This window comes from Poromitra crassiceps (genome assembly GCF_964638095.1).
Source record: "Poromitra crassiceps genome assembly, chromosome: 2".
Classification (NCBI taxonomy): Eukaryota; Metazoa; Chordata; class Actinopteri; order Beryciformes; family Melamphaidae; genus Poromitra; species Poromitra crassiceps.
In genome coordinates this window covers 32,929,550-32,942,559 of record NC_139624.1, presented here as the reverse complement: position 1 = coordinate 32,942,559, position 13,010 = coordinate 32,929,550, and positions in this window count along the sequence as shown.

Below are 13,010 nucleotides of genomic sequence, written 5' to 3'. Positions count from 1 at the left end.
TTTCCTCATCTCTCCCCATCATCACATGACAGGATCCTGGTTCATCCTTCACTTCAAGACCACACTCCAGAAATGCAACATCCCTGCAGAGAACTATTCCAGTCACTCCTTCAGGATCGGAGCAGCCACATCAGCAGCCATGCAGGGGGCGTCCTCCGCCTCCCTTCAACAACTGGGGCGCTGGTCCTCATCCGCCTATGCATCTTTCATTCGACCAGAGCAAGACACCATATTATCAGCCCAAAGATCCCTCCTTCCATGACTAAAGAGGCAACAAGCACTTCGTTGGTGGTGATCAAACTCTCCTTTTCCTCATCAATGCGCCCATGCCCGGGCTATCCACATCCACGCCCTTGCAACCCCGCTTTGCCTTAAAAAACCCCGGTCAGCCCCTCATCTCCCGACATGCCTAAATTCTCCCCCCGTCAGCCCACGACCTGACTAAAGCATACCCCAGGCGAGCTCCATGACCCCCGTTTTCACTCTCCCAGTTCCTGAAATAACTTTAAATTCCTTTGGGGGATGTCCTATCTCATACAGCACTGACGCCCCTCTCTCATAAGCAAGAGGAGCGTCACATCATGGAGTCATACGCCATACTCAAACCGTCTATTCTGATTCAATAAAGTTTGTTAAAATCATATTACGAGTCTCTCATGATTGAAGTGTAGTCGCAGACTGTAGTTCAATCATGGAAGACCAAATAAGGCATTAATAGAGCACCCCATGCTGTCATAACCCTCAGCCCAAATGACGTCACTAAATGACGTCACCATCTCCGACGTCACCTTCTCCATGACGTCCCAAATGACATCATAAATGACATCATAAATGACATCAGTTATGACATCATAAATGCCCTTCTCCCAAATGACATCAGTTATGACATCATAAATGACATCAGTTATGACATCATAAATGCCCTTCTCCTGGTACTATATAAAGCCCCCATCACCACAGCTTAAATCACACTTGTGCAGTCATCACTCACCTTGTGTCAGCATCACGCATTCATCCAGCATCTCCAGAGCAAAAAGCTTCATCCCACCACCTCCCCAGATCACCACCAATGTCATGACTCCTGTTGGAAACAAATCCCCTTAGTCCCCTTAATCCCCACCCACCCACGCACGCACGCACACAGGCAATAAACCCAAATGTAAAATATATATTATATATACTGATCAAACCTGGTCCAAAACTGAATAACTAAAAATCATGCAATGCTGGGATCAAGTGGATAAAACAGCTTAAAAAGAATGTCCCACTCTGACACACACACACAAACTATAGCCTACCCTACTGTACATGCAAGTCTGATAGGTCTCTCTCTGTGCGCACTGCGTGCGTCTTTACGCATTGGTGAGGGCATAAACAGGCTATTGGAAAGACTACATGCCCAAGATCTATGATGAGTAGTCTTGACTTCCACAGCCAGCTTAGGTCGCTGTGTATCGTTACACACAATAATTACTCCACTACTCCTCCTCAGCTATGAAAATGACATTAGGCTACATAAACAAATGGCTGTCACTGTCAATAACACAAACTCCCCCTGCACAATGACAGCAAGCTGCCCCAGCGACACCACCAGCAATAAAATAAAATAAAATAATAACTTACCAATGATGTTCACACAGTGGTTCACTTGAAGACAAAACCCAAATCCACTAAAAAGCAACAAGCAACCCACCGCACAGCACAGCACCGCACAGCAGTAATATATCCTCTTGTGCCCAACTGCATGTAAACTAAGGGTAAAGTTCCCAGTTGTTAGCCTGGAAATGGCGAAAATATAGCTTTTTGCAGGTTGATAGCTCTAATTTTATCCTTTGGTTTGAACCATGGATGTATTAAAAGAACGGTTTGAACAGGCATCTTGAAAACTCCGCCACACTTCCTAGTTGCCCGAAATCTCCGAATAATCATTAACTCCTCCCTCCTTGTCGTCCGTCTCGTCTCCTGGTTGGCTTGGATTCTCGAATCCCTGGGAATATCCCACCCACAACTCAACTAATTGTGATTGGCTAACTCCACAACTCAGTGGAATTCTGATTGGTTAAAACACCTGTCATCAAAATTGTCGTCCCCATTTCATGACCAGAGTGCGTCTTCGCGAAGGGTTGCTGGCTTGCTGTCAATCAAATGCCATTTGCCGGTAGAGGCGGGTCCAAATATTTAACCCCTATTTGCTGAAACAAAGTGAGTGCAAGATCATAGCAATTTACGGACATTATTACTGGTATTTCAGTGAATACAAACTAATAAATAACAAATACAAATACATTTATTAACTCATTGAGTGCCAGCCACTTTTGGAAAACAGATGCTCCCAGTGCCAGCCCTTTCAGAGCGTTTTCAGTGATTTCTCGAGGCCCACAGAATATTGTGTGATATTACTATGTAAACACTGAACACGCCCAAAGAACGATGAGACTCTATTGTATCATCAGCAAAAAAAAGTTTATTGATATCATTTTCCGTTCTTTAGTTATCAGCCGGAGAAGATAGGTTGTTTTCACCAAAAACAGACGTTTCTAACTAGAAGCTGAGATAATCAGCCTTTTGTGAAATGAAGCATTTCAAGCACATCACTGACACTGAAGCTAATATTTTCTGATGTAGTGACACCTCAAAAATAATTTCCTTCAATAAAACAGCGAAAACAAAGGAATTTTGTTTGGCAAAATAATATTTTTTAGCTGCAACCAGCAGCGCTGGCCCCTGCGTGCGCCGCAGACCCTACACCTTCTTACTGGTCTTGATTTACTGCTGGTGGGCATCAGATATTCTAGCTTGTGTTTGTAAATCTGTCCATCGAGCCTCCTGCTGTCTGGGTCGGTGTTGTATGCTGCCCTGCGTGCCCCACCCCCCTCAACTGCACACTCCTCCGTGGGAGTGTCTCTGGTGGCTCTCTGCTGCGTTTGCTCTGCACTGAAAAGTGCGCTACGCCCAGCTTTTTCACAGCGTTCCGCCGTTTGGCTCCCAGCGCTTCCAGCTGAGAATAATGTAACTTTTCAGAAAGACGCTGGTGTCGGCAAGTAATCATGTGGAGGGGCTATCGCAGCGGAGATGGAGGGGCTCAATTGTGGCAGCAGATTGGCTGCTGTTAACAGGCACAGCTAACGTTATGCTTCATGCATATCGATGCATACCGATGCGGTTTCCGTTTCCCCATGACTTCTTCTCTGTTTTTTCCTCACCTTTCTCTAATCTGGAGAGCACTGTCGCCACCTAATGGGTCCGTAAAATAGCTTATACACATTCGACATCCACCATATTTTTACAGGAGATGGATCAGGCTTTGATCCACGTCCCACCGTCAAAAAACGCAATTGATGACTTTAGTCGTCATTGGCACTCTACGTTACTATTTGAATTGACGACGATAGTCGTCATTGGCACTCAATGAGTTAAGGGGGAAATTATTTTCTTTTCAATTTCTTCTTGGGCCAATGGGCCTTCAGTGAATACCTAGAAGGCCCTGACGGTTCGCCACTGACATGTTGTGACTCGGGTACTCACCACGAGATGAAATATTAATCCAAAATGGAGAAAAGGTAAATAGATAGCCGGAACTACTTTCTAAACATGGCCTCGCTGCATACAGCGCATGTGCTGTGTACAGGCAAACAAGGAAGTAACATGATCTTTGTTTTAGTATAGTTATTGGTGTGTGGATTACTACGAAAATGATGTTTCACCTACTATGGATTATTATTTCATTGTGTGGTGAGTAGGCTACCCGAGTCACAACATGTACATAGAGCTTTTGGGCGCTGTTAGAAATGTGTGTTTTTGGTGGCTTTGAACGGTTGTACCATTTCCTCCAATTCATTGGCGATAATAACTAACTGGACAGCTGTAGCTCACTGTATACTGTACGGAGAGTGATGGGCAAGGCATTGTGTATCTTGCTTATGTATGGGCGATATGGCCAATGGGCCAAACTCCCAAAAAGTTGGCGTATCCCTTTAAGAGGAGCGAAAACAACAGAGAGAAATCCACTCGCGTTGTCTTTTGACTTGGGGGCGGGTCGCTCTATCGCTTTCTGCACAGGCTCTCAGATGGCACACTAACTAGGGCTCCTAGGAGTGGACGGCAACACCAGATCAGAAATAATAATAATAGCAAAACAACAAACCACAATGCTGTAAGCATGGCTGCTGAATCAAGCTCATTAGCAGCCAAGCGCCTGGGACCTTTCGCTAGTCATCTGAGAAGCCCATTAAAGTGAAGCTCCCACCCCTCACCCCAACACACACACACACACACACACATGCACACACACACACACACACACACACACACACACACACACACACACACACACACACACACACACACACACACACACACACACACACACACACTTGTTCTCTTGCTCACACAGTAAATCAATCAATTTTGGAGGACATCAACTTGGGCAATTTTCCCCCCATTCTTTGTGCGTTTAGCCTGGTTTCCGTCCTCCCTGTTTTGGCAGAGCCTTGATTTGGGTCATTGGGACGTTGACTCACAGACGGACGTCTTGGTGTTTAGTGGTAATGTCCTCTTTAGCACCGTGAAAACTAACAGCATCATCAGGGAACAAGGAAGTAACACAGTCTAATGGCCTTCATTGGCTCTTAATTTGCACTGAGATGTTTCTTGGTCATCTCTGTGGGGCTTTTGTGTTTTCATCATTACATTTGCACTTGTGTCTTGTACGTCTCTCTTGCAAGTTTTCTTGTGATAGACAAGAAAACTAGATAGATAGACAGATAGACAGACATATAGATAGATAGATAGATAGATACTGTACGTACGTACATACATAGATAAATAGATACATAGATATAGTTCAATCATGAGAGACTCTTAATATAATTTTAACAAACTTTATTGAATCAGAATAGTATGGCGTATGACTCCATGATGTGACGCTCCTCTTGCTTATGAGAGAGGGCGTCGGTGCTGTAAGAGATAGGACATCCCCCCTGAGGGGATCTGTTTCCAACGGGAGTCATAACATTGGTGGTGATCTGGGGGAGGTGGTGGGATGAAGCTTCTTGCCTGGAGATGCTGGATGGATGCGTGATGCTGACACAAGGTGAGTGATGACTGCACGAGTGTGATTTAAGCTGTGGTGATGGGGGCCTTATATAGTACTGGGAGAGGGCATTTCTGATGTCATAACTGACGTCATTTGGGCAACTGACGTCACGCTGCAAAGGTGACGTCATAGAGAAGGTGACGTCGGAGATGGTGACGTCATTTAGTGACGTCATTTGGGCTGAGGGTTATGACAGCATGGGGTGCTCTATTAATGCCTTATTTGGTCTTCCATGATTGAACTTCAGTCTGCGACTACACTTCAATCATGAGAGACTCTTAATATAATTTTAACAAACTTTATTGAATCAGAATAGTATGGCGTATGACTCCATGATGTGACGCTCCTCTTGCTTATGAGAGAGGGCGTCGGTGCTGTAAGAGATAGGACATCCCCCCAAAGGAATTTAAAGTTATTTCAGGAACAGGGAGAGTGAAAACGGGGGTCATCATCCTTGGGGGGGGTGGTCCCCTCCCGGGGGGGTCCTCCCTTCAACAACTGGGCTGCTGTCCTCATCAGCCATGCGTCCTACATCCATCCAGAGCAAGCTGCTATATCATCAGCCCAAAGATGCCTCCTTCCATGATTGGTAGGAAGTATTAATGCATTTCGTTGGTGGCGGTCTTCTCTCCCAATCCCCGTTTGGTGCCCATGCCCGGGCAATTTGCATATAACCCCATAAGTGTCCTCGCCATTGCTTAACCTCAGTCAGCCCACGTCCTGACAATTTGCACAACCCATCATCCCTGCATTCTGCTTAAACATCAGTCAGCCCATGTCCTGACAAGTCAGCCCCCGTCCTGACAATTTGCTCAACCCATTATCTCTGCATTCTGCTTAAACCTGTCAGCCCACGTCCCGAGAAGTCAGTCCACATCCTGACAACTTGCTCAACCCATTATCCCTGCATCCTGCTTAAACTTCAGTCAGCCCACGTCCTGACAAGTCAGCCAATGTCCGACAATCTGCATAACCCATCATTCCGGCATTTGCATAAACCTCAATCAGCCCTTGGCCCCCTTTTCCTCATCTCTCCCCATCATCACATGACAGGATCCTGGTTCATCCTTCACTTCAAGACCACACTCCAGAAATGCAACATCCCTGCAGAGAACTATTCCAGTCACTCCTTCAGGATCGGAGCAGCCACATCAGCAGCCATGCAGGGGGCGTCCTCCGCCTCCCTTCAACAACTGGGGCGCTGGTCCTCATCCGCCTATGCATCTTTCATTCGACCAGAGCAAGACACCATATTATCAGCCCAAAGATCCCTCCTTCCATGACTAAAGAGGCAACAAGCACTTCGTTGGTGGTGATCAAACTCTCCTTTTCCTCATCAATGCGCCCATGCCCGGGCTATCCACATCCACGCCCTTGCAACCCCGCTTTGCCTTAAAAAACCCCGGTCAGCCCCTCATCTCCCGACATGCCTAAATTCTCCCCCCGTCAGCCCACGACCTGACTAAAGCATACCCCAGGCGAGCTCCATGACCCCCGTTTTCACTCTCCCAGTTCCTGAAATAACTTTAAATTCCTTTGGGGGATGTCCTATCTCATACAGCACTGACGCCCCTCTCTCATAAGCAAGAGGAGCGTCACATCATGGAGTCATACGCCATACTCAAACAGTCTATTCTGATTCAATAAAGTTTGTTAAAATTATATTACGAGTCTCTCATGATTGAAGTGTAGTCGCAGACTGTAGTTCAATCATGGAAGACCAAATAAGGCATTAATAGAGCACCCCATGCTGTCATAACCCAAATGACATCATAAATGACATCATAAATGACATCAGTTATGACATCATAAATGCCCTTCTCCCAAATGACATCAGTTATGACATCATAAATGACATCAGTTATGACATCATAAATGCCCTTCTCCTGGTACTATATAAAGCCCCCATCACCACAGCTTAAATCACACTTGTATCGCCGGAAGAAAAGCGGGCTGAGAAGGGGGATACGAGCCTGAAACCTGATGCGCTTGGGCTGCTGCCGTGGGGAGCGTGGGGCTCGTGATCAGCCTCAGCCGGGCATCGATGTCGGCGAGGGCCCCGACCATTGAAGACATCGTAGCGATCAGGGGATCATGGGGGCCTGGAGGGGCTGGACGCCTTGGCGCGTCCGCCGAGGAGCCGGCGGTCTTGGTGCGCTTCGCTGGGCCTTTCTTGGAGGTGGACTTCTGGGCTCTTTTGCCACGGCCACGGCCTTCGGAGTGCTGCGCGGACTGTGATCCGGGCGAGACGAGGACCTCCGGGACGTTGGGTTTTCTTTTGCGGCCGCGGCCCCTGGTGCGGGGAGCGTCCAGTGAGACGCCTGAGACGCCCGGAGATGAAGCCTGGGGATCGGGGATTTGCCCGGGGCTGGCCGGGGCGTTGAATGTGCTCCGGAGGAAGGCGTCCACGGTGGAGCTGGACATTTGCTGCTCGTCTTCGGACTCGTACATGGTGATGGACTGCATGAAGCTTCTTGCCTGGAGATGCTGGATGGATGCGTGATGCTGACACAAGGTGAGTGATGACTGCACGAGTGTGATTTAAGCTGTGGTGATGGGGGCCTTATATAGTACTGGGAGAGGGCATTTCTGATGTCATAACTGACGTCATTTGGGCAACTGACGTCACGCTGCAAAGGTGACGTCATAGAGAAGGTGACGTCGGAGATGGTGACGTCATTTAGTGACGTCATTTGGGCTGAGGGTTATGACAGCATGGGGTGCTCTATTAATGCCTTATTTGGTCTTCCATGATTGAACTTCAGTCTGCGACTACACATAGATACATACATACATACATACTGTACATACATACATACATACATACATAGGGCCCTATCGTCCCACTGGCCTTACATTAGCGCTTAGTGGGCGTGGTCTGGCGCAGTCCCTATTTTCGTGTCGGCGCTACACGCGGCCTTAAGCATTATAACCACGCCTTTTAAGCGTAGAATTATTCACAACGTGCTCATTGGAGAAGTGCAGTAAACGAATGACAAACTCCCTTTCATGTTCCAATTCCACGGAGCGATCCAGTCCGGCCATAAAAGCCCGACCAAAGCGCTCTGTGCTCCCCCCCTCCCTCTTTCATCCCCGTCTGTCTCCATATATATTATTCCATATTATTATGCTTCTCAAACAAATCTCACTGCAGTTTAAATACAGCAAGCATGTAAATACGCTACACTATAGCAAGATCAAAGGGAAAAGAATGTTCTAAACGCATCGGCTAGAAAAATATAGCCTATCCCTGGATGTCATGATGAGATTAGATTGGTGAAAGTTTAGGCAGAATGATATTGTTTTATCTCGCTACCTTTTCTTCTCCCCCACTGCACAGGTAGGATGATGCAAAAGCCTCTGAATGACAGGGGCTCAAAACTACGGTATAACAACTTTTTTTTCATCTGTCATTGTGCCTGTCTGACAAGCGAGAGAGAGGGAGTGAGAGAGAGAGAGGGGGAGAGAGAGTGAGATTGGCTATGGCAGGCCACTGCGTAATTACGCACAGTAATATCCCCGGCGCACTGAATAAGGCCTGGTTTTGAAAAGCGATAAGCGCTAAATTAACGCCAGAGGGGAAGATAGCGTTAGGCCGGTATTTATGGCCGAAACGCCCATTCTGGCCTATTCTGGCACTGCGCCACGCCTCTTCGGTGTAAAGCGCATTTCGGGGCCTAAAAACATGATGCTATCTTCCCGAGTCAGGCGCAAAGCGTGTTCTTTTGCATTTAACGCCAGTTTAGCGCCTAAGGCCAGTGGGAAGATAGGGCCCATAGTGTACATAGGGATTGAGAAAGAGAACTGCTACCAAGCCAATGTTTACTGAGCAGTACAGTGTATGCTGTGTGAATACAACTGGCCATTTGTCATCGAAATGTTCTAAGTCCCCAATGGCTCGGCCAAGTGGGCAATAAAGACCATATTGCATTGGACTGTATCCCTCTTCCACCATTTACCTCTGCTGATGTGGGAACATGGGGGAAAGTTTGCTTCTGAGGGGCTCTTGTTGTCTTGTTTTTGCACACACTAATTGGGGCATCATTTGCTATTTCTGTTGGGGGAATGTTTGTATTTTTCAAGGAAGGGCCCGGCCACAGTTTTCGGTACCACACAGATAGACACACACACGCACACGCACGCACACACACACACACACACACACACACACACACACACACACACACACACACACACACACACACACACACACACACAGACAGACACGTGCACACACACACACACGCACGCACACACACACACACACACACACACACACACACAAACAAACAAACAAACAGACAGACACACACGAGCCAGTCCTGGCACGAGCCCCGCCAAAATCAATACAACAAAGGTCATTGCTATTCCAATCATCCCCAGCCTATTCTCTGTGTTTACTGTATTCACTACGGCCTGAGATGTGGAAATCAGCTGACACAATGAACACTCCCTCCCTCTGTGTCATTGTATCAATGAAACAAGGGTGCAGTTCCAGTGGGCCTCATGCCATCTTGTTATTTCTTTATTTTATTTTAACGCATTAGAGCGGGAGAGGCAGCATCACAGGCAGTATAATGACTCTGTGTTTATTAGGTGCATTTCTGCCTGTCTGAACGATCCCTACTGAGAGAGAGCATTGCTAAATAGACACCCAGAATTCAAACAAGCTCATATCTGCCAGCACTCGTGATTTTCTCAGGAGTCTCCTTACTTTTAGCCCTGTCTCCTGCTCTGCTCCTGATTGGTAGTTTCTCCTGATCATCTCCTGATTTCATAGTGATACAAATCAAATGGCTGTAGCAGGCTTATCGTTTTAACGTCAGAGTGAAGTTTCATTATGAAACTAGATGACCTAAGTCTAAGACATCGGTTGGTATCAACCATGTTATGCTAGGTTGTCGGGAAGGGAGCTAAATAACGCTCCAAATTTAGGCAAAATCTTAGCCAGGGAAAAACGATTTTGACCTCTCACGTTAAGATATCTGAATGAAAATGTTTTTTATGGGTACCCACAAGTCTAGCATTTTTCAACTAGGCAGCATGCATTGACAGAACAACTAGCGGATCACATCACTGACAGAGTTTTGACGGACCTGAAGGATTGGGGGCTGGGTGTGTGTGCAAGCTGATAGACCCTTTTCACAGCAGCCATTTTGAGGTGACAAAGCAGGGTAAACACAGGTGTAACCAATAACATTAATGATGGGTCCATTCCATTTAGATGTTCCAGTGTCAGGGCCCTCAATAATGTCATTGGTTACACCTGTATTAAAATGGCTACTGTGAAAATCCCTTTCTTTTTCGCAGCCTAATATTGTTATTCAAGCTATATCCGCGCAAAGGCTCTCTTTTAAGCTATCACAAAGCAGCCGTAGCATGAGTGGAACACAAAAGTGTTCAGGTGCCCTGCTGTCAATCAAGGCCAAAGTTCCTCGGTCACACAGTGCAGTCACTTCCGCTCATCATCCGGTTGGCTGTCAGTGATGGAGGAGCTGAGAACATCTGTTGTGTTCATCTGTGGGCCAAGTGACTTTTCCATCTGAACTCGTGATTCCTGAAGACGCAGCACCAACGTCAGGCTGTGGCAAACCCAACGTGCGGCGGCGAGCCAGCGGAATCGCTAAGCGTCCACCATCTGTGTGTGTGACCTGCCAAATGCCGTGTCATCACCATCACCATCAGTCAAACGCACATCAGTGTGTGTGTGTGTGTGTGTGTGTGTGTGTGTGTGTGTGTGTGTGTGTCTGTCTTTGCACTTGAACTTGGTACTTTATTTGTGCATGGTGTGCAACTGTGCATGATTACGTTTTAGGGCTTGCGTGTGACTATGCTTGTGCTGCACTATACATAAGTGTGTGTGCACGTTTACACATTATTATTAGTATAGAGTATTGAAAATATATACTATATAAATATAGTATTGAAAATATATGAAAATTTGATCATCATTTATATGATTTATATAAAGCAAAATTATCAGTTTTCGGCATTATTGTGGTATTGTTAAACTTTGCTGAACATGATCAAAAAGTACTGATAAACACACTGACATCATTTCACCAAGTTTTATATTGAAAACTCAGACCCAGACGGGAGACTGTTGTAACTTTGGTGGATGTCATGATAGTATTTTTTCAAAGCCCTGATCATGAAAATTTGAAACCGTGTGTGTGTGTGTGTGTGTGTGTGTGTGTGCATGCATGTGTGCGTGTGTGTGTGCATGTGTGTGTGTGTGTGTGTGTGTGCGTACGTGCATGCGTACGTGCGTGCGTGTGCGTGTGTGTGTGTGTGCGCGTGTGTGTGCATGCATGTGTGCGTGTGCGTGCGTGCGTGTGTGTGCGCGTGTGTGTGTGTGAGAGAGAGAGAGACACTTTACCACCATTCATCTGTCCATCTGTTGGGGAGGCACTAGCAGGCTGGGGCTCTGTCTTGTGTCAGATGGTGGATGTGATGCAGAGCTGGTGTCCTGCAGTGTTACGGCTCTGGCACGTTCCACTCTCTGACCGTGGGCTCGGAGCGGAGTCAGTGACTAGACTGGACTCTGTACTGTCCACTATGTCAACCTTCTCCTAAATGTGCCAATCAAATATAGTAGTACAGTGCATTATGCTGAAGGGTATTTTCTCTAGTAGCATTTCCATCCTCTGCAGTCAGTTATTCATTCAGTCTTACCTGAAGTTCAACATTCAAAGGATCCTGCAAATGTGTTGGTAATTTGTCAATCCATCAATGTTTTTGCACTGCATTTGAGCTTCTATAGGTGGACATGAACTGGCTATAGGCTGTTGTCTTACTTATTGTACAGTCGTCGATGAGTACAAAAACAGGACTTTATTTATAATGAAAAATGTTACTATTTTCTTTTCTTAGTAATGTTTTTCGTGTGAGTTTCGCATTGTCTTCACTGAAGGTCTAAGGTTGGTAATGATGTTTAAGCTATGCTAGGTAGGCCTGTCACCGTATGTCTGTTAAGCCTCTTTTGTCTCAGGAAACTCTCGAAGATCCAGGTTGACAGGACCCTGATGACAATGTTTTATCGATCCTTTACTGAGTCTGTGCTCACATTCTCCTTTATCTGCTGGTATCAATCTCTTAAGCTAAACACACATCTACTCAATAAGGTGGCTCATGTCTGCAGCAAAATAACTACACTGTCCACAGTGCACAGGAAACAACAAACACATCCTGTCTGCTACACTCCTTTGTAACTCATCTCCCTCCTAAACTCCAGGAGGAAAAGGAAATTAATTACATAATGTTGTCACTTATTGTATCTTTATCTTTTTGATTGACTGATTATTGTGTATGTATTTCAATCATGAGAGACCGGTCGGTAAGGTTTAACAAGATACTTTATTTAGCAAGTGGCGTGCATGGCAAGTACTTTGGCATATGACTCCCTTGTAAGATGGCGCTCCTCTTTAGGTGAGAGGGCGGCATCTACAGTACTAGTATTTGGGCTAGAGAGAATCCCCCCCGCGGGGGATTCTTCGGGAGTCTAGACTCGTTGGTGGTGGACTGGGGAGGTGGGTGGGGTTAAATGACGCTTCAGAGGATGGTTTCAGGGGGAATGAACAGCCACGATGCCAGCTGCTGCTATGATCTGCCAGAGTGGGGGGTGACGTAGAACCCTCGCTATATATACTAGGATGAACTGACGATGACTGACATCATGGCTGACGTCATGAACTGAGGACGACTGATGTCATGCCTGACGTCACGCTTGGGCTTGACTGACGTCACGGGCTGATCAGGTAATACAGATATGCCGGCCTCTCGCTCAGCTTGAAATTTGGTATGGAAACCTCACTTCAATCATGAGAGACCGGTCGGTAAGGTTTAACAAGAGACTTTATTTAGCAAGTGGCGTGCATGGCAAGTACTTTGGCGTATGACTCCCTTGTAAGATGGC